The 26,667-nt window shown below is 45.6% G+C and overlaps 1 long non-coding RNA gene and 1 pseudogene across 2 annotated transcripts; one reads left to right on the top strand and one right to left on the bottom strand.

Annotated features, from left to right (window-relative positions):
• Positions 1–3,875: 3,875 nt before the first annotated feature.
• On the bottom strand, positions 3,876–4,638 carry LOC136502095 (uncharacterized; annotated as a pseudogene).
• Positions 4,639–20,936: 16,298 nt separating this feature from the next.
• Positions 20,937–24,347, top strand: LOC136501085 (uncharacterized). Of its 2 annotated transcripts, XR_010770166.1 has the most exons (4): positions 20,937–21,521; positions 22,535–22,654; positions 23,146–24,055; positions 24,207–24,347. It is a non-coding gene; the product is annotated as an uncharacterized lncRNA (long non-coding RNA). The 2 variants fall into 2 exon arrangements; XR_010770165.1 differs by having other exon boundaries at positions 23,146–24,343.
• Positions 24,348–26,667: the final 2,320 nt, after the last annotated feature.

The following is a 26,667-nucleotide window of genomic DNA, read 5'->3' as shown; positions in this document are numbered from 1 at the left end:
CTCATCTCTTTCACATACTCGAGGTTGTATTGTCATCAATCACCAAAAAGGAGGAGATTGAAAGCATCTAGGCCCCTAGTTGGGTTTCGGTGATTAATGACAATACGTGATTACTGTGACTAACGTGTGTTTTTGCAGAGGCGATTAAGTTAGGTCATGAAAATAGAGATCAATTGGGCTATCATGGTGGTCATGCCCCTACGATGAAAATCGTTTCGGTTTTCAAAGGATGGATGACAAGGTTAAGGATGGACTAGTTCTAAGTGTCATTTGGTGTTGAGGAGACACTTAGAGTAGTTTAGGATTTTGTTTTTTCCTTTGGCCGTACTATTAAGGGGGGCATGGACGGGTAGCTTGACCTAGGTGAGTCTAGTGAGTTAGGTGTGGTGCACACTTGCTAAATCTAGCACTAGGTAGCTCCTAAAAGGCCCTTAGATCCATTGGAGCAAACTTCATTCATGTATGATTGAGAGTTGGAAGTGAATGGAGGGTCAAATACTGACCGGACACTGGTTCCGGTGTGACCGGACGCTAGCGCAGAGTCCGGCCAGTTCATTTGATCAAGGTAAAATCGTTTGGCGTGACCGGACATTGAGAGGTGAGCGACCGGACACTGGGTGCCTACGTCCGGTCGACTCCAGTAAGGTTCTAGAGAGGGAAAATCATGACCGGACGCATCCGGTCAGTGCTGATCGGATGCTGTCCAGCGTCCGGTCACAACTTAAACACTGGAGTTCAGGGACAACTGACCGGAGCATCCGGTCAACATGACCGGAGCGTCCGGTCAATCTGCAGAGGCATATAACGGTTTGTTTTTTAGCCGTGTGTATAAATACTTCCTCCATTCGTGTGGGGGGGGTACTTTTGCTCATTCCAACAGCTGAGAAACACCCTTGAGAGTGCCAAGAAGAGCAAGGTCCTAGTGAGGTGATTGAGATTTGAGAATCCCAAAGAGAGCCCTCATTAGTGAAAGCAAGAGTAGCAAAGTGTGCATCCACCCTTCTCATTAGGCTTGTTGTGGTCAAGTGAGAGTTCATGCTTGTTACTCTTGGTGATCGCCATCACCTAGACGACTTGGTGGTGATTGGGAGCTTGGTGATTATCCAGCGGAGCTTGTGGATGACCCAACTCAAGTTGTGAGCGGTTGTGGGTGATTCACCGTGACAAAGTGTCAAAGAATCAACCCGTAGAGAGCACTAGATCCTTGCGCGGATCAAGGGGGAGCTACACCCTTGCGCGGGTGCTCCAACGAGGACTAGTGGGGAGTGGTGACTCTCCGATACCTCGACAAAACATCACCGTGTTCCTTCTTCTCTCTTTACTTTGAGCAATTCAACTCTTATCATTTACATTCATAGAATTGCCATGCTAGAGTAGGATTGGAACATAGATTGCTAAACTTTTGCGTGGTAGATCAATAGAAACACTTTCTAGGCACAAGGGGTTAATTGGGCTAACCGTAGGGTTTAATTATTGCAAAGAATTTTATAATTAGCCCAATTCACCCCCTTCTTGGGCATCTGAAAGGTCCTAATATGGCTAGAGGGGGTGAATAGCCTATTTAAAAATCTACAAATCAACTAGAGCAATTTGATTAGTATGACAAATAGCGAAATGCAAACTTGCTCTAGCTCTACAAGGGTTGCAAGCCACCTATCCAACAATTCTAGTTTCAATGATTACTAGGCACACAACTTGCAAAGTTACTACTCACTAAGAGCTCTCAATCTTGCTACTCTAAAGAGCTCCACTAGATGAACTTAAAATAACAAAGCAAGCTCTCAATTCTAATCACACTAAAGAGCTTGCCACAACTAGTTTGCAAGAATATAAAAGAGTGAGTAGGGTGATTATACTGCCGTGTAGAGGAGTGAACCAATCACAAGATGAATACTAAATCAATCACCGGGAGAATACCAAAGGGCAATAGACAACCAATTTTTCTCTCGAGGTTCACGTGCTTGCCGGCACGCTAGTCCCCGTTGTGTCGACCAACACTTGGTGGTTCAATGGCTAAGAGGTGTTGCACGAACCTCGTCCACACAATTGGACACTGCAAGAACCTACCCACAAGTGAGGTAACTCAATGACACGAGCAATCCACTAGAGTTACCTTTTGGCTCTCCACCGGGGAAGGCACAAGACCCCTCACAATCACCACGATCGGAGCTGGAGACAATCACTGACCTCCGCTCAATGATCCTTGCTACTCCAAGACATCTAGGTGGCAGCAACCACCAAGAGTAACAAGTGAATCCCGCAGCGAAACACGAATGCCAAGTGCCACTAGATGCAATCACTCAAGCAATGCACTTGGATTCTCTTCTAATCTCACAATGATGATCAAACAATGACCACTAGAGGGATTTGGCTAAGCTCACAAGGTTGCTATGTCAATGCAAATGGCCAAGAGAATGAGCTTGAGCCGGCCATGTGGCTTAAATAGAAGCCCCTATGAAATAGAGCCATTGGGCTACTCACTGCACTGATCACGGGCTGACCGGACGCTCTGGTCAGATTGACTGGATGCAGAACCTAGTGTTCGGTCGCCCGATGATAGCCACGTGTCCCTCTACGTTCAACCACAGCTAGCCGATCTCAACGGTCGAGACACGACCGGATGCTGCGGCAGAAGTGACCGGACGCTGAACCCCCAACATCCGGTCGTTTATAGTAAGCTCCCAGAGACGACAAATCTTGATCGGACGCGTCCGGTCGACCTTGACCGAACACAGCCAGCGTTCGGTCAGTCTCCTTGATCTCGGTACTGCTACATCGGCTCTGACCGGACGCTGCCTTCCAGCGTCTGGTCACAAGACCGACGCCATGTCTTCACTGCCACGCCTAACCGGACGCGCCGGTCCCCTGAGACCAGCGTCTAGTCACTTAGTGAAACAGTGAGACTGGCCCTCTTTAGGGTGTGTTTGGTTGAGCTATGGCTGTGGGAAAAAGCTGCTGTGGGCTGTGAGCTATGGGAAAGATGCTGTGGGTTGTGAGCTGTAGAAAAGCTGAAGGCTGTTTGGTTAAACAAGTATAAAATATACCTTCTATCTTTATCTCTCTTGAAACAACTATGGAAGAGCTTTTTATTCCACCAATTTCGAAAAGCAGAAAGCCAAAAGCCAAAAGCAGGGTCAAACCAGCTTTAAAAATGTACTACGGAAAAGCAACTGCTTCTGAAAAAGCCGCCTGGAAAAGCAGCCCCTTTGGTTGGGCTTTTGGCTTTTGGGGCCAAAAGCCAAAGCCAAAAGCCCAACCAAACGGACCCTTAATCTCTATCTTCTTCACCCTTGCTCAAATGTGCCAACCACCAAGTGTATCACCTTGTGCATATGTGTCAGCATATTTTTACAAATATTTTCAAGGGTGTTAGCACTCCACTAGGTCATAAATGCATATGCAATGAGTTAGAGCATCTAGTGGCACTTTGATAACCACATTTTGATACGAGTTTCACTCCTCTTAATAGTATGACTATCAATCCTAAATGTGATCACACTCACTAAGTATCTTGATCACTAAAACAAAATGGCTCCTACAATTTATACCTTTACCCTGAGCCTTTTGTTTTTCTCTTTCTTGTTTTCCAAGTTTAAGCATTTGATCATCACCAAGCCATTACCATTGTCATGATCTTCACTATTGCTTCATCACTTGGAGTAGTGCTACCTATCTCATGATCACCTTGATAAACTAGGTTAGCACTTAGAGTTTCATCAATTAACCAAAACTAAACTAGAGCTTTCAGCATCTTGATCCTTTCACAAACTTTTTCTTGCTGCTTCAAGAGAGCCAAATTTACTCTCCTAAGCTAGCAATCGTCTCGTTGCTCACACCGACAAGGCAAGGTAACCTGGCCTGGAACCAAGCATGCCCTAGAACGAGAGTGGACTGTAGTATTGATCCACAAAATAGCTTGAAACTCTCCATCGCTGTTCCCTAGAGGTAGCAAAGGCTATCTTGGACCAACCGCATCCCCCAAAGATCATGAGCAAGACGACTCCATCTGCGCTCACGTTCATGGAGGTAGCACTGACATGTCTGATATAGATCCACTTGCATTTGTGGCCCAAGTATGGTAGGAGGGTCTCTAGAGGCGGGAAGTCAAGGATGTCGCCGGTGAAGGGGTTGAGGAGGTGGGCGACGGTGTCGTGGTCCCGCTGCAGCAGGAGGAGGCCGTTGATGGAGCTGAGGACGCAGTGGTCCCTGAAGAGCGGGAGGTGGACGCGGACGAAGGCGCCCATCGAGAGGTTGAAGAAGCAGACGAACCCGCGCAGCTTGCCATGGCCCGGGTACAGGCCGTGGCCCTCGGGCAGCATCATCCACCGCCGTGGGTGGAAGCACCGGTCCACGATGCCGTGGCCATGCGGGCTGGCCATGCTAGAGCGCCAGTGCGCGCACGGCGTGGAACCAGACGTAGTCACACAACTCGATCGCCAGGACCCGCCACGTGATCAGTTCCACTAGATCCTCGGGCAGGGACACCCATGAGGACGACGCGTCCCTGGTGATGGCGGCGTCAGAATCAGTGACCCTCCATCACCGGCGCGTGCTGCTGCACGCAACCGAGGCTTCTCGGCGCTTGCCACGACGCACAGCCAAGACCTTTGGCCGACTCTGGTACGTCGATGATGACATGCCGCTGCACCAAATTTGGATCTGGTTTAGATCCAAACTAGGAGTAGTATTGAAGCACTGATGCAAAATAGATTAACCCTCGATAAAGGAAAAAAATTACAATTTTTAGATAGTCACTAGGCAAAGATGACCTACAGGTGATCCTCATGTTCAACACGGCAGCGATGTGTGTCACAGCAGATCAGACAACGCTTCGGAAGGCAAGGCCAGAGGTAGGGATGAAAGTAAAATCGGACGATATTGGTCATGTAGGCTCGTTTTCGTGGTACCAAGTTTTTTTATATAGAAGTAATATAAGAAAACAAAAAAGGTAGCGGCCATAAATACCGTTTTCTGTAATAAAGGTAAAAAAACACCAAGTAATATCGTGTTTTTGACTAAAACTAGGTAAATGCCCATGCGTACCACGATAACATATGTATGAGCGTATGTTATACTGTTATCTAAAATAGATACCGCAATCATAATGTTCCAATCAATATTACATAAGTCTTCACGAAAGATAAATAGTTAAAATATAAGTCTAAATTTAAATGCAAAACTGAAACATCAACTTCAATTGTCGCATCACTTCATGCCTACGATACACGAAAGATAAGCTTGCACTTCTTTAGAAATCAAGTGCTACAGAAAGATAATCATAACAAGTTTGTGTTTCACAGTACGTATTTTATAATCTATTCTACAATTAAGAATTTAATCTCTCAATAGTTTGACTAAGAGAATGTGCTTTGCACGAACACCAAGCTGTAGTTGGTCACCTATCAATGATGATCCAGAAGATTTTCTAGTTGAAGATGCGGCGTCTGACTTCTTGCAGCTGAAACATGCAGATGGCTGAAGCTGTAGTTAGAAGTATCCTGCTGAAAGGTCCTAATGGCTAGAGGGGGGTCAATAGCCTATAAAAATTTCAACAACAACACTAAACAAAATTGTTAGACAAATATGAGGTGAAGCAAATGTTGCGCTAGTCTACTAAAATGCAAGCCACCTAACACAATTCTAGTCTCTATGATCTCTAGGCACACAAAGGTGATGTCACTACACTAAGTTAGTGAACTCTCAATTACTAACTAAAGAGACTCACTAACCACTAGATACGACACAAGCTAGCTCTTAAAACTATTTACACTAAAGAGCTTAGCCACACTATGAATGTAAATACACAAGTGGTTGAGATGTTAATACCGCCATGTAGAGAGGTGTGCCAATCACAAGATGAAGCTAATCAATTACAATAGAGTTCCGGTGACAAGAGGTGACACAATGATTTTTCACCGAGATTCACTTGCTTGCCAGCAAGCTACTCCCCGTTGTAGTGATACACTCACTTGAATGTTCACACGCTAACTGGCATCACACGCCAAACCCTCAATACGGTGCCGCACAACCAACACAAGGCGAGGATCACATAAACCACGAGCAATCCACTAGAGTACCTTTTGGCTCTCCATCGGGAAAAGGTCAAGAACCCCTCACAATCACCATGATCAGAGTCGAAGACAAGCACCTTCCTCCACTCGATGATCCTCGCTGCACCAAGCCATCTAGGTGGTTGCAACCACCAAGAGTAACAAACGAAATCCGTAGCGAAATATGAATACCAAGTGCCTCTAGATGCAATCACTCAAGCAATGCACTTGGATTCACTCCCAATCTCACAAAGATGATCAATCTATGATGGAGATGAGTGGGAGGGCTTTGGCTAAGCGAACAAGGTTGCTATGTCAATGCAAATGGCTAAGAGAGTGATCTTGAGCTGGCCATGGGGCTTAAATAGAAGCCCCCACGAAATAGAGTCGTTGGGCTCTCACTGTAGCCCAACTCGGGGCGACCAGACACGCCGGTCAAACTTACCGGACGCACCACTTTTAGCGTCCAGTCACAGATCCACAGCCACATGTTCTTGCCTTTGAAAGATGACCGCCCGATCCCAACGGTCACAAATTCCCGCACTATTGAGTTAGTGACGACCAGACTCACCAGCGAATGACCTGACTCGCCCGCGCTGCGTCAGATCAGTTCAACACCGCGCGCTTCCAACTAATGACCGGACACGTCGGTGCTCATGACTACACGACATCAGGTCATTTCCAGAGAGGTTCTAGAGTGCCCAAACAGTGATCGGACGCATCCGATGCACCTCGACCGGACGCAGATCAACGTCCGGTGCAACACCCTAAGCCGTGCTGCCATGGTTTCTACTGATCAGACTCACTAGGCCTACGTCTAGTCACTTCGTGGCCTAAGTCCGATCACTATAAAACAGTGAAAACCAACTCCTCCACTTCACCTACTTCTCCACCCTTTCTCAAATGTGCCAACCACCAAGTGTATCACCTTGTGCACGTGTGTTAGCATGTTTTCACAAGTATTTTCAAGGGTGTTAGCACTCCACTAGATCTAAATGCATATGCAATGAGTTAGAACATCTAGTGGCACTTTGATAACCGTATTTTGATATAAGTTTCACCCCTCTTAATAGTACGGCTATCAATCCTAAATATGATCACACTCACTAAGTGTCTTAATCACCAAACTAAAAAGCTCCTATCAAATTTCACCTTTGCCTTGAACTTTTTGTTTTTCTCTTTCTTCTTTTCTAAGTCCAAGCACTTGATCATCACCATGGTCACACTATCATCATGATCTTCATCATTGCTCCGCCACTTGGAATAGTGCCACCTATCTCATGATCACTTAGATAAATTAGGTTAGCACTTAGTGTTTCATCAATTCACCAAAACCAAACTAGAGCTTTCACCTGCATATAAGTTGTTTGTTAATTTTTAAAGTTAAAGTACCATTGATATCCTAAAAAAATATGTATCGATGTGTGATGCATTACCTCTTTTATAGAGTTAGAACCTCTTTATATGCGATATTCTTTGTGAATATATCCTTTGTCGCTTTCTTCTTCCCCTTCCCTTTCCCCTTCCCCTTGTTCACGTCCTTCTCAGCAGCCGACACGTCTAGGATCCTAATGTTTGATCATGCCACAGCTCTTGATAGTGCCACATACAATTGGCCGTGCGAGAACACTAGTTCCGGCAAGTATACCCCAACGTTAGGGATAGTCTGCCCCCATGACTTGTTAACGATCATCGCAAAGCTGAGCCAGATAGGGAACTACTTTTGCTTAAATTAGAAAGGGAACATCTCATCGTTCGACGGGCATAAGGGTATACGAGGTAGAAAAAACCTCTTTCCAGCGTGTCGTCCCAACACAATTTCTGCGTCTATGGTATTCTTTTGAAACCCCTGTATGATAAGCCTAGTACCATTACAAAGTCCGTTCGCAGGGTCAATGTTCCTAAGCAATATGACCGGACAACCAATCTTCAGCTTCAACACATGTGGAGGCAGACCATTGGGTGTCAAAGTGTTAAGGAATTCCTCAAGGTAGTAGTTGTGCGGACCATCCACCACACAGTCAAAGCTATGGTACACCATCTCTTTCTCGTGGAAACGACCTATCATCTTCATATTAATCATATCAACCCAGTCGTTCTGCGTAGATAAGATCGCTCGAGAGGTGATATAATCTTTGCTTGACATATTCACATTGAGGTTAGAGAATATGGAGTCAATTAGAGTATCAAGGTCACTATCTTCCCCGGTGTGCGATATGCATATATCATGAGGAAGACGGATTTCATCATCAACAGTCGCCTCCTTAGATCCTCCACCAACATGCAACAAGTATTCTACAAACCATGGGTTGCTCTTTGCCCTCATGTTGCACACCAGTTTTAGATGTCACATGGAATCCCAAAGGTACGACATCCACAGCGAGGCACCGACCACCTAAGCCCTCGACCCTCTTCGAACAATGGGAAGAACCTGTCTAAAATATCCACTGAATACCAAGGTCTTCCCTTCGAATGGCAGCTCTAGTCGGTCCATTATATCATGGAGACTATTGTCTAGCGCCTTGACTGACTGCCTCTTTATCATGCTAGCCTCGCCCCAAATATGAGAGATGATGCTCGAAGTAGTGTGGCGGTACCACTCTATTTTGTGAAGGTGCAAAAGGCCCCATTATCAATGGTGAGGAGAATCTTGAAGCGCAAGTGGGCGGTTCTACCACCAGGCATTATTGAGGCTGCGACACCAGATGTAGCTGTTGCCATAGCTATTTTTCTAACTACGTATAGTAGCGAGAAGTGCTCTGTACAGATAAGTCTTTTTGGTCCTACCAGGACCATCCACAAAGAAGAGACCCCCGTGTTCAGTATCAACCGAGGACATAATCTCATCGTATGTGGCTCGTTGCTCCTCATAGAGCCACATCATCGTCGTTAGCCTCAATGCTAGCCTCCTCAAAAATCTCTCTAGGAATATCATGAGAGGTATCATATGTGTCATCGATATCAGGAAGTGGATACATCTTTATATCCTTCTGCATTGATTGTAGCAATGTTTGAATATCTATGAGGACCATCTGCTCCACCATGAAGTTGGATTGATTATTGTGAATGTAGTCCTCCGACATTGCCTCCTTGTGTTTCTCCCGCAGTCCAAACACATCGCTAGGCTCACAAAATACCAATATTGTTGCAAAGAGCCTTCGCAGCGCATATGGCTTCATCCAATTAGTTGCCTCAGCGAGACTCTTGTTCAGCGTGTTGTCCTCTTCGATTAGGCCTCTTCTTTCTGTAGCTTCACGGAAGGTTGGTAGGATTTTGCCATCCACGGTCCTTGACACTCAAAGAAGGTTGCACCTACCACGTGGTTCAGGAGAACCCTAAGATAGTAACGCTCCCCCTTGGCTGGATTAGCAGACATGATTCTTCCAATCTATTTTAATGTATCGCAACGTGCCCTATTTTGCCAAACTTTGCCCTGTGCTTGCCACGTATAGAACTCAGGAAAGTCCCGGTACAATATACCTCAAGCTATTTCATCTGTCCTGTTCTTCTTGAAGTATGCTATAAGCATGGACTTGTCAGCACCTAGATGATCAATCACTCATCGAATCCGTTCGTGTCGGTGAAATGACACCATGTGCATGTCTGGAAGATATAGTTGTAAGGACAAAACAACAGGGTACCTATCACTCAAATCAAAACTATATATCCTCCATAAGGCTTCTAGGGGTTACCCATCTAGCATCTCTGTATTGCTTGATCTCATCAACATTCCCTTCACTATCCTTCTTGTTAGCCTCTCTCACAGCCATAGATGCCTGGTCATGACCCTTGTAAATGTACTTAAACAGATACTTGACTGCCTTGATGCTCCCACATGCCTCAACATTGATGTGGTAGTTGAATAGACGGAGGAGATATGGGTTGTAAGGCATGACCCATCTGTTGTCAAGCTCGTGTCCACGCACTTTTTCTTTTTAGCCATCTTCACGACGTCTGTAAACTGGATATGAATCCTTGCCCTATACTGTGATGTTGCCGAAAGGTCTAGCGTAACGCTTCTTGTAGGAATCATGACCCTTTGTGCATGGACAATCATGATTAAGCACTCTGCAAGGGCCATGCATCATATGTTTGGTAACCATCTTATACAAGATTGGATACTTCTTCTTATTTGGGAGCTTAGCTGAGATGAGGCGATCATACTGCTCTAGGCACATGATCTTGTACTTCCTATCCATGATTAGCAAAAAATGTGCATATGGCAGACCCCTATTCTGGAACTCCACAACATAAACATGTGCCCAGACCTTTCCAAGGATATCCTTTTTTATAGCCTATGCTTTAGCTCTTGTAGTTTTGCTCTAAAGACCTAAACAACGAGATCTAGACGATCATGTGGCGTCTGACTAGGGTAGAGTTCATGCTTGATCTCATCCCAGTTTGGGTTACATGTCATAGTGAGGAAGATGTCTGGTTTACCAAACCTCCGTACCAGAGCCATGGCATCCATGTACCGACACCTCATGTCACGTGGGCCTCCAATAAGTGATGAAGGTATCATTGTCCGCTTTCCAACAGCTTCTGCTCTACCTTCACCAGCATGTAGGCTATCAACCAATCCTTGGTAGAGGTCGGCCCTAATATCATCTTGGTGGTTGCATATATAATCTAATCGAGAACTCTTGATCTTGATGTACGTGTCAACTACAAACTGCTAGAACAGACGCTTGCCGTATAGTATGGGGTTAAATATTCTTGGACACATCTAAAACTTGTAGCAGTAGTAGTTACGCACAGACACACATAGTCTACCAGGAGAGTCTACAAAAAAATAGCCATGAATTAGAGTTGTTTGTAGAATAACCATTGAGGTACATGTATGCGAAGTATTTAAATAAGAAGAATAACAAACCTATTTCTTCTTCTGACACACTATGAGCCTTCTATAGGGCACGGTATTTGATGACTTCTTCCATACTAACTCCTTTCTTTGAAATATCCATGTGCCACCCAAGCTCACATTTAGGGAAGAATAGAGGGTATGAAAGAGCATCGTAACATCCATGATATGAGCGGATGCCATGTCTGCTTCTATTTTTCCCATACAGGACAACACTATTCTGGAACTGACCAAGGAGTTCACTTCCCTCGATCCAAACAATAGCCACCTCTAAAGTTGACGGCACATTGTATGTTCTCTGGTCCCGCCTCTATTCAAGGTTTAGTGTGACACAATAGTCCTCGAGGTGGTCAGCCTGGCTGTAAGGAAAATGGACCCTAGGACCATTTACTTTGGATTTTGGTGTTTGATGACTAACACAACCCAATTGGACTAATGAATTTGCAAGTATTTGTTTTGTAGTTCAATAGGATGCAAGACATGACTTGGACAAAGGCGACGTGATGATCCGATGATCAACACCATAAGCAAGACCTTAGGAGCACAAGAAAAGACCAAGATATCAAGCAAAGTCCAAGCACGAAGATAGGAACCAAGCTGTATGCAAGATCGCGAAGAAACAAGCTCGCAGAGGCGACCGGACGCTGGACCGAACGCTAGAAGCGCGACCGGACGCTGGATCGGTGGCTCGGCAGACAGGCGACCGAACGCTGGACAGGACGCTGGCGGCAACCGACCGGACGTAGGGCATCAGCGTCCGATCAAGTACAGAGAGGTTCCAGGCGCGTGAAACTGCGACCGGACGTGTTCGGTGGCAGGCGACCGGACGCTGGCAGCGTCCGATCGGTGGTTCGCGGCTACAACGGTCGGGACGACCGGACGCGTCCGGTCAGGGCGATTCAGCGTCCGATCAGTAGCAGAATTGTGGGAGTTCGACCCCAACGGCTACTTTCTCAGTGGGGCTTATAAATACAACCCCCAACCGGCCATTTGAGGTGAGTGGAGCTGAGGAAATATACCAAGGGTGTTGATACACCATTTTAGTGATCTCCACATGCATAGTGCTTAGTGCTTTATTAGGTGATTAGCATAAGTGCTTTGCGAAGTGCATAGGTTGATTAGACCACCGCTCATGCGCTTGCTCTAGGTTTATGCCTAGTTTTTAGTGAGGTTTGCATACCTCTTGCCACCCCGTGCTTGCGAGCACAAGTGTTGTACATTGGAGGGGCTTGAAGTCTCGTGAGATCACACCAACCATGTACCGGAGGGAACAAGGCCCGCGGCGTTTCGGCCGGAAGCTTGATAGTGAAGACGGCGGGGAGCATCCGGGAGAGGCTTGCCGGAAGGCACGTCGGAGACCCACTTGCACGTGGGGAAGGCCCGAGGCTATCCACGGAGTTACCCGACCGGGAGCTTGGCCCTTGCGAGGGATTCCTTGCGAGGGGCTCCAACGAGGACTAGGGGGAAGCTTGCGCGCTTCTCGATACCTCGGTAAAAATACCGGAGTCGTCGACGGGAGTTTGCATATCTCTACCTTGCTCTTTAGCTTCCGCATTTACATTGTTTACATTACTTGTTTTACGGTAGAGATAGCAACTCACTAGCTAAACCATAGTTGCATGTTTAGATAGTTCATCTATTGCATAGGTTTTGCTAGAGTTAGAACAAGAGGTCATAGTTTTGGAGTTAGAATTCTAAGTTGCCTAATTCACCCCCCTCTTAGGCGTCACGGTCCCTTCAATTGGTATCAGAGCCGGTTGGCTCAAATTTGGACCTTTGGCTTAACCGCCGTTGAGCCGACGCTATTTAGAGTGGTTGGGATGGATACCGCTAGGCCTCCGTACTTTGACGGCACTAATTTCCCATACTACAAAGCTAGAATGGTTTGCCACCTTGAGGCGGTTGATTTAGGTGTATGGAGAGTCACTCGTGATAGGATGAAACCCATTAAGAATCCCGAAAAACCCACGAAGAGTGATGAAAAAGAATTGCATTTTAATGCTAGAGCTAAAAATTGCTTGTTTGAATCTTTTAGCATGGATGTTTTTAACCAAGTATTTACTTTAAGTATGGCACATGAAATTTGGTTAAAACTCCAAGAGCTCCATGACGGCACAAGTAATGTCCGTGAGCAAAAACATTGTCTAGCTAAGTAAAATTATGATTCCTTTGCCATGAATGATGATGAGCTTGTTCATGACATGTACTCTTGTTTGAATCTAATTATCAATGAGCTCCATTCAATAGGATTATTAAAGCTAGATGATGCGGACATCATGAGGAAGATCATCTCCGTTCTACCACAAAAGAAATATGCAAGCATCATCACCATCCTTCACAACATGGAGAACTTGAGCACCATGACCCCGGGGATTGTCATTGGCAAGTTAGTGGCATTTGAAATGTTACGTAAGATGGGTCAAGAAGAAGCCTCTTCATCGAGCAAAGGCAAAGCTCTCGCTTGTAGCGAGAAGAAGAAGATGAAGGGCAAGAAAGTTGAGACAAGCTCAAGCTCAAGCTCCTCAAGTGAAGATGAAGATGAGGATGATGATGGTGAAGAAGATTCAAGTGATGATCAATCTTCCTCCTCCACCTCCGATCTTGATGAAAAATCAATCAAAATGATCAACAAAGTGGAGAAGATGATCCAAAGGCTCAATGTCAAGGGTGTGCCCATCCAAATTCAAGATTTCATTTTCACAAATCAAAGAAAAGAGCAAAGAAAGAGAGGATGCTATGGATGCGGTGAGTTGGGGCACTTTGTGGAAGTTTGTCCAAACAAGCCCACACACAAGACAAAGAAGAAGGCGTGCAAGAACAAAGCCCTCACAACAATAAGGTCATGGGATGATTCTTCAAGTGAAGAAGAAAACCATCACAAGAGGCGAGGTCACAAGCACCCATCATCAAGCTCTTCTCGTGTGTGCCTTATGGCACGAGGTAATGAAAGCTCATCCTCTAGTGAGAGTGATAGTGATGATGATTTGCCTTCTTACAATACAATTGTGCAACAAAATCTTAAATATGCTAAAGTTTGCACTAGTCAACAAAAGAAGCTCAAAAATTTAAAAGAAGAGCTAGGTAGTTCACAAGAAGCATACAAAAATTTGCTTGTACAATATGAGAACTTTGCTAATCTCAATGTTGAACTATCTACTAAAATTGAGAAATTTGAGGCTAGTGCAACAATAAATTCATGCACAATCAATGATGAGCAACTTGTAAAGAAAAATGAAAAATTAAAAGAAAAGTTAGCTAGCTCACAAGAAGCATATAATAGTTTGCTTGCTAAAATGGAAACCATGAGCAAACATTGTGATGAGCTAACTAATAAAGTTGCCAATCTTGAAGCCATTAGCACAACCCCCACCAAGGCATCTAAAAAGAAAAGTTATATCTTTAACTTGTCTAAAAAGGATGCCTCTACTTCTTGTAATAATTTATGTTTAGACTCACCTTTGTGCAACCAAGTTTGTATTGAGAAAGTTGTTGTAGATACATGCACACAAGAGGTTGCAAAGGAGAATGAGCAACTCAAGCAAGAAGTAGCTCGCCTCACTAAGGACTTGACTCAAGTGAAAGGCAAGGCGAAGCAAACCCAACTTCATCAAGATAACACCGTCAAGGGAGTGAAGAAGCTTGATGAAGGACAAACCGTGGTTTGTTACATGTGCCACAAGGAAGGTCATAAGTCCTATGAGTGCAAGGTGAAGAATGGGGGAGGAGCAAAGAAGGAGAAAAAGCAAACAAGCAAGCTCTCCAACACCTACACCAACAAGGTGGACAAGAAGGCCTCTACACCTTATCTCTTGAAGAAGAAGAAAAATGACAAGGTGGTGGCCATCAAGGTGAACAAGCAAGCCAACATTGGGGTCAAACGCTTTTGGGTGCCAAAGGAAATCATTTCCAACATGAAGAGCACCAAGAAGGTTTGGATCCCAAAAGGGAAGTGAGAAGTCCATCGGACTTCGGGGAATTTGGAGACTTGGCAAAGTATGGGTGCATTACATGGGGTGCATCATGATGGACAAAGTCATTGCCAAGTAGGTTAGTGAATACTATGGACCCAAATTCCCCTTCCCATGTTAGGTAACTAGATGTCATTACTTTCAATTAGTATTCATTTCAATTGGTATTGTTTTCCATTTGATATACTCTTAAAGCATCTAGTTATCTTTCATGCCTATGTTTGCATTTACATGCTTAAATCTTCTATCATGCATACACTAGGTATATCTATATGGTAGGCTTGCTCGGTTTCATTATCAACCCTTGGAGCAAACCTACATGGTTTAAAATTGTTTAGGAGCACGGCACATAGCTTGTTTTACAATTATTTATCCAATATGTGCTAAAGTCCAAATTGTAGATAATCTCTCCCAAATATCATCCTTGAAAATGATTCTCACATTCATGTGATGTCATCCTTCAAGTGGTATTTTGATTCTCAAATCAATGTGCATAATTCCTACAAGTATTCCACATTTGTATGCACAAATTAAGGGGGAGGTTATTCTACAAGTTGGATGCTTTGAGACTAACACCTTTTTCAAGTTTATCATGTGTATAGTAGTCTCATTGCAAGGAAAATGGAGTCCCCGGAGTTGAGCATCATACTTCAAATATCCATCACTTATTGCAAGTGGTAGAAATCAAATTGATTTCCACATATGGTATTTCTAAACCGATATCATCATGTTGATTTTGCCTTGATACTTATATGCTTTCTCCATGATTATATAGATTAAATTCCCTTGGGCAATATTCTATCAATTATGCTTATACTTTACCTTCAATTGGTATTTTATTTTCAATTGGTATCTTACCTTCTATCATATGTATGCATAAATCTAGGGGGAGCTTAATTTATATAATGCGAGAGTCAAATTTTGTGATCTATTCCACTTTACACACAAAGGATCACAAAGTTTGACCCTCCCTTGTGCTTAATGTCTTCCTTTTCGGTGTTTGATTCCAAAGGGGGAGAATTTTAGAGGACCAAAAGCAAACATTAATTTGTATACAAGTAGTTATGGTCCAAAAAAGGGAGGTTAGTGGATTATGGATTAGTCTAAGTAATGGGGAGATTTTATAGGAAACAAGACGTTAATCCATAATGCCACATGGGGACATTTGCAAGGGCAAGAAGGTCTTCAATTGGTATCTAAGTAGGATATTCTAGCATCATATAACCTTGTCCTTTGCATTGCATCCTAGCAAGTAGATGGTTTTCTAATTTCAAAAATTTTATTATTTGCTTGTTTTGGTCGTGTTGTCATCAATCACCAAAAAGGGGGGAGATTGTAAGGAAAATGGACCCTAGGCCCATTTACTTTGGATTTTGGTGTTTGATGACTAACACAACCCAATTGGACTAATGAATTTGCAAGTATTTATTTTGTAGTTCAATAGGATGCAAGACATGACTTGGACGAAGGCGACGTGATGATCTGATGATCAACACCATAAGCAAGACCTTAGGAGCACAAGAAAATACCAAGATATCAAGCAAAGTCCAAGCATGAAGATAGGAACCAAGCCGTACGTAAGATCGTGAAGAAACGAGCTCGCAGAGGCGACCGGACGCTGGACCGGACACTGGACCGGTGGCTCGGTAGATAGGCAACCAGACGCTGGACCGGACGCTGGCGGCAACCGACTGAACACAGGGCATCAGCGTTCGATCGAGTACAGAGAGGTTCCAGGTGCGCGAAACTACGACCGGACACATCCGGTGGCAGGCGACTGGACGCTGGCAGCGTCCGATCGGTGGTTCACGGCTACAACGGTCGGGACGACCGGACGCGTCCGGTCAGGGCGATTCAGCGTCCGGTCAGTAGCAGAATTGCGGGAGTTCGACCCCAACGGCTACTTTCTTAGTGGGGCTTATAAATACAGCCCCCAACCGGCCATTTGAGGTGAGTGGAGCTGAGGAAACATACCAAGGGTGTTGATACACCATTTTAGTGATCTCCACATGCATAGTGCTTAGTGCTTTATTAGGTGATTAGCATAAGTGCTTTACGAAGTGCTTAGGTTGATTAGACCACCGCTCATGCGCTTGCTCTAGGTTTATGCCTAGTTTTTAGTGAGGTTTGCATACCTCTTGCCACCCCGTGCTTGCGAGCATAAGTGTTGTACATCGGAGGGGCTTGAAGTCTCGCGAGATCACACCAACCGCGTTTGTGGTGTGGCCGCCACCGTGTACCGGAGGGAACAAGTACCGCGGCGTTTTGGCCAGAAGCTTGATAGTGAAGACGGCGGGGAGCATCCAGGAGAGGCTTGCCAAAAGGCACGTCGGAGACCCACTTGCGCGTGGGGAAGGCCCAAGGCTATCCACGGAGTTACCCGACCGGGAGCTTGGCCCTTGCGAGGGATTCCTTGCGAGGGGCTCCAACGAGGACTAGGGGGAAGCTTGCGCGCTTCTCGATACCTCGGTAAAAATACCGGAGTCATCGACGGGAGTTTGCATATCTCTACCTTGCTCTTTAGCTTCCGCATTTACATTGTTTACATTACTTGTTTTGGGGTAGAGATAGCAACTCACTAGCTAAACCATAGTTGCACATTTAGATAGTTCATCTATTGCATAGGTTTTGCTAGAGTTAGAACAAGAGGTCATAGTTTTGGAGTTAGAATTCTAAGTTGCCTAATTCACCCCCCTCTTAGGCGTCACGGTCCCTTCACTGGCCCACACTCCTAAGATGTTGTGAATATGTGTTGTCACGAAGGATGGCCACAAGCCTCTCAATGACTTCCTTGTCTTTTTGACACTTATCTTCATGACATCATCAAAAGTGGTGCTCAAGGCTTGGATCATCATCGTAGAAGTAAAGCTCAAGATGTCTTGGCTCCTTACCATCTTCTCTACCAAATGATCTTATGTTGTGATAGATCTGGCCATGTGCACGGAAGGTGTATATGCCACTATTTTTAGCTTGCAGTAGCGCTATCGAGGCGACAATATAGAGAAGTAAAAGAGAAATGGCCATTGAAAAATCTAATGTTGTTACGAAAGTGTCTAGCATCTGAGTTGTTACTTGACCAAAGCCTCATAAGCTCATCAGGTACATTCAATTCATTGAGCTCAACCTTTCTTCTACGACAACAAAAGCCATGTGATTCATGCTCAAACCTTTTTCGCATCGCAGTGCTCACAATTTGCGACAAGTTTTAGTATATGGGTATCTGTAGGCAGGTTACTATAGACCTTTTCATATTGGTCAGGTACTTCAGGGACAGAAGTTGTGTCTTTGTCAACATCGTCATCATCTTCCTCATCTAAAATGACATTTAAGACGCGATAGTAGTTTACATAAAGCAGTGAAAGATTTGATTTATATTCGGTATTTCGCTCAAATACCTTGTTCAGCAAACAGGTATCCCTCATCCTATTCAAATATATCTCCCTCATCATCATCTATCACCGCCAAAGATACATGAGTTAGTAGAACTACAGGTAAAAAATATACAAATGAGTTCAAATAGTTTATAGAATGCTAGAAAATAGTGTAAATTACCACTGTCATCAAATAGTGGCATTGTCGGTGTGTCTGACCTCTGCTGAAGGCTAGGTCCTGTCCTTTCTGATAATCATGTAATGACCATGGTTGAGTTATGTATAATATGATATATAATTAGGTCACCTAAATAGGACAATGAGGCATCAGTACTTACCGTTGTTGGTCACGGCTGATTGAGGTAAGGGTGTGTTAAAATCCACTCGGTCTTCAGCCATGCATTCACAATCATCAAACAATGGTGTTGTCAGTGTGGCTGATGTAACCTGAATGTTGGGTCCTGCATTTTCTGTTAATCATGGAATGACCAAGGATTGATTAGGTATAATATGGTATATAGGTTACCTAAATGGGATAATGAGGCATCAGTACTTACCGTTGTTGGTCACCGCTGATCGAGGCAAGGGCGTGTTAACATCCACTCGGTCGTTAGCCATGCAGTCACCATCTTTATGAGATGTCCTTGTGTTCGAACCAATGCGATGCTCAAACCTCGTGTTACGTCGCGTCAACAATGCATGTCTTTGTCCATATGTAACATGTGATTTATGTGTCATATGGCTAGGCAGTAACTCATCGCATCCTTCATCATCAACCTCCTCACGAGGTGGAGGAATATAAAGAGGTGTTGCACTACTGGACTTTGGGATAATCCAATCACTGGATTTTGTCATAGTTCCATGAGCTCTAGATGCGCCTGCAGTGGGCCACACAAGCTCAGGAATAAATAACGGGTTCTCCATGGCGATGGACTCATGATGCAAAGTGTGCTTATGTAACTCCCTTCGTTTTCTCACCCTTGCTATGATAGCCTCCTTCGGCCTGTGGCCCTATAACTCAACCGTTGTTGTTCACGTCCAGCCTCCCTCTCTTCTGGTGTCATATTTATATATCGCTCCCTAAAGTATTGGCTTCTTGTCTCATTTTGTTAATGGGGTTTATCAAGTGTAATTGTAGGGGTAGCACAATCAAGGTTGTGCTGGGTGTCTACGTCACTTGTATGTTGCAACCGTCCTAATACATTGCACGTATTATTAAGAGAATGTGGAGTCTACACAAAATATTATTTTAAAACAATACTCATTATAAAATCACCATCTTTTTATGTTACATGGAACAAAATCTAAGAACAAAATTAGAATATATTCAACATGCCTTAAAAAATATATACATGTATCAAGATTAGTAGTTTTGTGTACTTGTCAATCATGCTATCATTGTATGCACTTATCGATGTGCAAACACCTACATAAAATATTGCTCTTAATTTTGAAGTGGGGCCGTACTCCTAGTGAAACCTCATAACTACACATAAATAGTATAGTACCTATATTCTCTTTATCAATTTGCATAGGCTGGTACGAATCACTCCTGTGTAACCAATCATCATTTTTTACGTCACTTGTGGTTTCAGTGTTGGGCCTTGTTTAGATTACCCCAAAATTCCAAGTTTTTTCACTCTCTCTCCATCACATCAATTTTTAGCCACTTGCATGGAGCATTAAATGTAGGTAAAAAAAAAAACTAATTGCACAGTTTAGTTGGAAATCACGAGATGAATCTTTTGAACTTAGTTGGTCCACGATTGGACAATATTTACCAAATAAGACGAAAGTGCTACTATTCATCGGGTTGAAATTTTTCTCAATCTAAACAAGGCCTTGGATGCAATTTCGCCATCTGCAAAAAAGAAGCACAACATATTATACATTTGAGTTGTACAAAGAAAGGGAATTGTATTTGAATAATTTCATAGTGTATGCAGTTACCTTTAGATACTTTAGAGAGCATAGATTCGGCTTTTTTACGATGATATGTTTCACGTCGCTTCCTATTAATTTCACTCAGTTGTTCTTCGGTCGGTGAAGCACGTCGTTTTTTGCTATTTATTTCATTCCGTTGCTTTTCAGTCATGGCTGCACGCCGTGCTCTTTCTCTTTGCCTTTTACGTTCTTTTGGATCAATGACTTGTGTAAGCGAATTGGATTCACTTTGACCATCTAATGTGTGTAATAAGAAAAGTCAAGAAGGCATAGTAATTAATAGCATTTACTTACATTACAAAGCATTGATATTATATATACAATAGTTACCTTCTTTGATCTAGTTTGTCAAGTATTTAAATGGTGTGCGACAACTCTGATTTTCAACGGGTTCCATGTACCTAAGAATGACTAATAAAATATAAAAAGATCAATCAGGTGTGAAGCTTATAAAACGCTGAAAAAATAAAAAACAAAATTCGATTCCTGTGAAATGATCAAATTACACTTAGACGGCGTTTGAATGAGTTGGGTAGGGATGAGGATATATGGTTGGATATGAATAGCCAGGTTATGGACTGAGAAATAAGGTTCGAAAACCAATCCATCATTTGGATAATGGGTTTGGGTTTGAGTTTCAAGCGGGCCGCACATACGGTAAAAAAAGAAGAAAGGAAGAAAAAAAATACACGAACTCTTTATCTCCCACACAGGTGTGTCCGTCCTTATCCACCCATCCATATCTCCACTCGCACGGAGTCCACGGACTCACCACCCGCCCGCCTGGTGAGCTGTGAGCACTGCGAGAGCAAGGCGGCGGCGGTTGCAGCGCATGCCAGACAACGATGGCTACGGCTCCGTGCTCTGGCGTCGCGGCAAGCAGCTATGGCTCCGGCAGCGGGGCGCATCTGAGGCGAGCGGCTTCGAGCTAGACCGAGACGAGACGAGCGGCGGCTCCGGCGGCGCGGCGCATCCGAGGCGAGCGGCTGCTGCTCTGGCGGCTCGGCGCATCTGAGGCGAGCGGCTGTTCTAGCGGCGGCACGGCACACGGCGGCCCGAGCGGCGACACCAGAAGCTTCGGCGCGTGTGGGGCAGCAGGCTGCGGCGGCTGCGGAGCGCGAGGAGGCTGCGGCGGCGCGTGGGTCCGCAGGGCGCACCAGCAGCGGGCCACGACGGCGCGGGCGCTAACAGGCCGCGATCGCAGGCGGCAGATGGCATCGACTGCCTCGCCTACGCTCCCGGCGTCGTCTATGTCAGTACTTCAACTTGTGCTGCCACAAGAAGGCGCAAGATGTTAGCCCAGACCAAATTCCCCCCAAAATCCATGGTAAGCCCTGTTTAGATTCTAAAAATTTTCAACTCAAATGTCAGATCGAATCTTGTGGCACACGCATAGAGTAATAAATATAGATGAAAAAAATTAATTGCACAGTTGGGTGAGAAATTGCGAGACGAAACTTTCGAACCTCTATAATTAAACATTAATTATCAAATACAAACGAAAGTGCTACAGTAGCCAAAACAAAAAAATTTGCCATCTAAACGCGCCCTAAGTGTTTCCGTATGCTTGTCTGCTTGTGTGGTACATGTGCAGTTGATTTTTTTAATCTTTAGCTAATTCTTGTCTGGAGAGATTCGAGAGCTCGGTGTCGAGCCTATACATATCTTCAGTTTTATCCTTAAGGCTTGTTTAGATGCCACCAAAATTTCAAGTTTTTTCACTCTCTCTCCATCACATCAATTTTTAGCCGTTTGCGTGGAGTATTAAATGTAGGTAAAAAAAAATAACTAATTACACAGTTTAGTTGGAAATCACGAGATGAATTTTTTGAGCCTAGTTGGTCCACGATTGGACAATATTTATCAAATAAAACGAAAGTAGTACTATTCATCGGTTTGAAATTTTTTCAGCATCTAAACGAGGCCTAAGTGTCAGAATGAAGCTTCTTCAGTTGGAATTCAATATGTATTGTTGACTACAAAGAAACTTATTTCCGTTACCTCCCACTACCAAATAGGTAAAAAAAACACTGATTTGTATATGTGACCGCACAAATGATTAAGAACATTCAATAGCCTGCTGTGCTGTTTTTTTGCAGTTTGGAATTTAAGGTTAGCACACCGTCCATTTCATTTGCTTTTATTGTTGTTTTGGTCATCATCCCAACACTTCAACGTGAATAAAGTCTATGCAACTAATTCCAACAGGACCCATGTATGGAGAAAGATACTATGAAATGAGCATTATATGTACTGTGAACTGAACCTGAAAGATACTATAAAATGAGCATTATATGTACCATATGCTAATCCTGGCAATGATTTTCCATTTTTCCATAGGCTTGCATCTATACATGAGACATCAATATTGAAAACTGCGACCTTCGGTTTCACCCTACTAATCCTATACATGGATTTCCTTATGGTGTTCCTGCAACCACTCCTCACTCGAAGTAACAGGTACATCTTGTTCCTCTGTTGGTGGCTCCTTTGTCAGATGTTTTTCCCTGATAGTTTCTTCATCGCACCACTAACATGTGCTTTTGCAGCAGCTTTAATTGTTACGTCATCACCCTTACTAAATTAATATGGTTATGCATTTCGTCTTTTTTCTATTCAGTAAACAATCATTGTCTAGTTTCTTAGATCAGTTGTATGTTATCACTTATGAGTGGCGGCTCCTATAGCCTCTCCTTTTCTAGACATGGTAATTTTTTTGTTTGTTATCTGTTTAGTTCTCTGTCACATTAAAAATACATAAAAATGTTGCTGAACAGAAAGCAAACATGCCTTGTTTTCTCTTATTTATTTGATAGTTGATGCTCGATTGATTAATGTAATAGCATTGTTGCTCAAGCTATTCTACCTCTTGCATCCTTGTATGTACAAATGCATATTAAAGTGTCAGTTATATATTCTGACAGGCGAACTCATTTTCATCACTTTTGCAGTTAAACATTAGTGGGGCCACCTCAAACCTTAGAGATTCAACAGGAAGGCCATTTACATCATCCTTTACCGGTCAATCTGGAAGATATGTTATTAAGGTTTAAGGGAATTATGGAACGAAATGATTTTTTTCTTAAACAAAACCCAGCAACATCATATTTTTAGGGCAAAAATTGCAGTTCATATATAAAGGTAAAACCAGTTCATAATTAGGGCAAAATCGTGCATTAGAACTGCAATCACTACAGACTATAATGAACAGGATTAGGGCAATTTTGTATGCATCACTTACCCATGACTTGTCGTGCCCTGTGTAAAGTGTGACCAAGGAGGAGATCGTGAGGGAGACGCCGAGTGCAGGAGAGGCAGATTGTCGTCGATGTCGGGTGGCCACCGCGACGGCACCAGACAGGCGTCGTGTGATCGGGAAGCAGATCGCGAGGGAGGCGGAAAGGGAAGGAGAAGCAGATTACCGTCGATGTCAGGTGGCTGCGGCGACGGACAGGCGTCGGTGGCTTCGAGTAGCATATCGCTGCAGACGTCAAGTGGCCATGGGGCGATCTGTTGATGTCAAGTGGCCACAGGGCGTCGAAAGATTGGGGTAGCAGATCGCGGATAATGTTGCGGTGCGACGACGACGGCACCAGACTTCGCGGCGGCGGCTTGGAGGAGATTGCTGTCGATGTCAACGACGAGTGGGCAGGGCAACGACAGTTTTATTTTAGCTGGGGGGTCGCGGGAGGCGCTAATGCGATCGGCGTGAGATCGGCGCGCTGATTGTTTGATTCCTTTTTCTCGGAAACGTTCTGGGTGCCATGTGTTTCCTGATGGATTGATTCTTTTTTTTCTGGCGAGATTTTTTTTCAGGGCGTTGTTTTTTTGGATGGCCGTTCGCAGGCACGTGGTTGGTTGGCGAGTATTCCCTGATTGTTTGTTTCCTTCTTTTTTTTGCAAGACGTGGTTTTTCTCAGAAAGCTTGTGAGCGACGGTTTTTTGGAAAGACGGGGCTGCACAGTATTGTTTCCGTTTTGCTAGGCACGTTGTGAGAGCCGTTTTTTTTAAGGAAACAATGGGAGTGGATCGCAGGGCACGCGGTGATTTGCCGGGAGGGTCATGGATCGCAGGACACACGGTGATTAGCTGGGTGCACGAAAACTATCGCTGATTTTTAGTTGTAGAGATATAGAAGAGATGGAGACAAAAGCACCGCCGCCGCCTTCCACCCCTGCTGGTCCCCCTCCCTTTCTGTCGGTGTTTTGGACCGGGGGGTCCTCAACCGACTAGTGAAAGTGTACTGCGTGTTTCTAATCTCGGATGGTGATGCAAAGAGACACGAGGTTTATACTGGTTTAGGCAATAGGTGTCCTATGTCCAGTCTGAGATAGCGATCTTGTATTCCTTGCACCGAGGTGCTTGTAGTAGGGGCTTATAAGCTGGGCGAGAGATAGAGCTAGTCCCAGGTCTCTGCGTAGAGTGGCGTGGGTTGCTTTAGATGTTGATCTCTTGCAGTGAGGGAGCGTATGTGTTACAGAGCGTTGTGCGTTGCTTGCACTTCTGAGTCTCTTTTTCCAGGAGTCCCCTTCTAAGTGGCCCTGGTCACTCCCTTTTATAGTCGAAGGGAGGCACAGGGGTGGTACATGTATTTGCTACGTGGCGTTCTTTGGCAGGGGAGGCACAGGGCTTGTCACTATGGTGGCATGGTCGGTGGAGTGGTCTTGTCCTCGATGCACTGGAGCGACGCGCCGGTCACGCCTGGTCCTGTGCGACGTGGGAGCTCCTGTGGTGGCAGGCGCGCCTTCGGAGGCGTGTTGGCCACTGTATGTTTGACCGGCGCGGAGTGCCGAGGTCGGGTTGATGCGATGGCGCGGGTATGCTGATTCCGAGGCTACAGGAGCTAGGCCCTGTGCACGACGTGGGAGCTCCTGCAGCCCGACGCAGGGCATGGCGCGTACTGCGGGTGACGTGCCGGTCCCAGAGCGCTGACAACATAGAGAGCCGAGGCCTAGTTGATGCAGAGGCTGGACCGTCATGGGGGGCTCGGCGGGCGTGAGTCCCGAGGCTACAGGAGCCCGGAAGCGGATAGCCGAGGCTCAGAGGGAGCAGTTGGTCTTGTACGTTGATTCCGAGGCTACAGGGACCCGGACGTGACTTTCCATGCCTGAGCAGGGGTTAAGCAGCACAGCGTGGCACGGGTGTCCGTCGTGGGCACAGTGCCGAGCACAGCGGCCGGTAACCCCCGCCCCGTCCTGTCTTGAATGGCATGGGGTCGATGTGACTCCCGTCTCGTCGGCCACTCCGTTGTATCGTGACATCGTTCGGCTGACGTCGCAGGAGTGGTTGGACGCGTTAGTTGGATGTGACGTCTCGTCAGAGAAGTTGGTCAAGGCGGCAGTGACGGGGTTGATGCCGAGCCGGCCTCGAGCGAGTCGATAACTAAGTGCTCATCCGAGGCCTCGTGGCGCGGGGCCTCGGGCGAGTCAGAGAATCGGAACCTCGTTCGAGGCCTTGTGGCGCGGGGCCTCGGGCGAGTCGGAGAATCGATACCTCGACCGAGGCCTTGCGGTGTGGGGCCTCGGGCGAGTCGGAGAATCGGTACCTCGTCCGAGACCTTGTTCGAGGTGGGTCGGGTGGTCCAGTCGAGCCTCGGATGAGGTGGCGGGTTTGCCCACGGTTGTATTTTGGTTTCGTTATTTACAAGGTCTAAGCAATTTTTTTGGTTCTTGCTTAGGGTACCCCTTTTTATGGTACCCGACAGTAGCCCCCGAGCCTCGGGGGGAGTGCGAGCACTCTCCCTGAGGTTTTGACGAGACTTGGCTCGCGGCAGCTCCTGACGGGATGGTGTTTTGTGCTCGAGGCTTCGGTGGGTGCGCGCGAGCGCACCCGCCGGGTGTAGCCCCCGAGGCCCTGGAGGAGTGGATTTATTCCTTCAGGGGCTTTTTTCATGTTTTGTGAGGGGTTTTATCGCATTTGCCGAGCCCCCGAGTGCGAGTTCGGGTCGTTGGGCCTCGGCTTGGTTGCAGAAAGAGCCCCTGAGCCTCTGCTCGGAGCAAGAGGGCGATCAGGAGTTTTTCTATCTTTTTTGTGCGGCCCTCGCGCATCCTTTTCGTTCGGAAGGAGGGGTGGAGTATGCCAGGCTACCCTCGGTGGGCGAGCAGTGACACCTCCGGTGAGCTGTTATCGGGTAAGTCCGAGTGGAGGCCCGTGCCTCATTCGATAGGGGTCGGCTAGCGGTCCAGAGACGCAGTCCAAAAGTACCAGAGGGCTTCTCTAGTGGGTCCTAGGGCCGTTCGATTGGCCCCGGAGGCTCGGTGCCTCCCTACGGTGGGATCCCATTCAGAGACCTCCCTGCCGATCTCGGACATGACTTAGGGCATCCCAAGCAATTGCTTGCTTGGGCCTCGGCCATGTACGGGCTCGCCCATAGTCATCCCTGACTCTGTTTGTCCTGGGGCGTCTGTCGAGACCCTCGGGGGCCCAGCCTTTGAACCCCTGGACCGTAACGGGCTCGGTGCCCAGTTCCTTAG

The sequence above is a fragment of the Miscanthus floridulus genome, chromosome 13, assembly GCF_019320115.1.
Source record: "Miscanthus floridulus cultivar M001 chromosome 13, ASM1932011v1, whole genome shotgun sequence".
Lineage (NCBI taxonomy): Eukaryota > Viridiplantae > Streptophyta > Magnoliopsida > Poales > Poaceae > Miscanthus > Miscanthus floridulus.
This window is presented reverse-complemented; position numbering and strand designations above follow the sequence as displayed.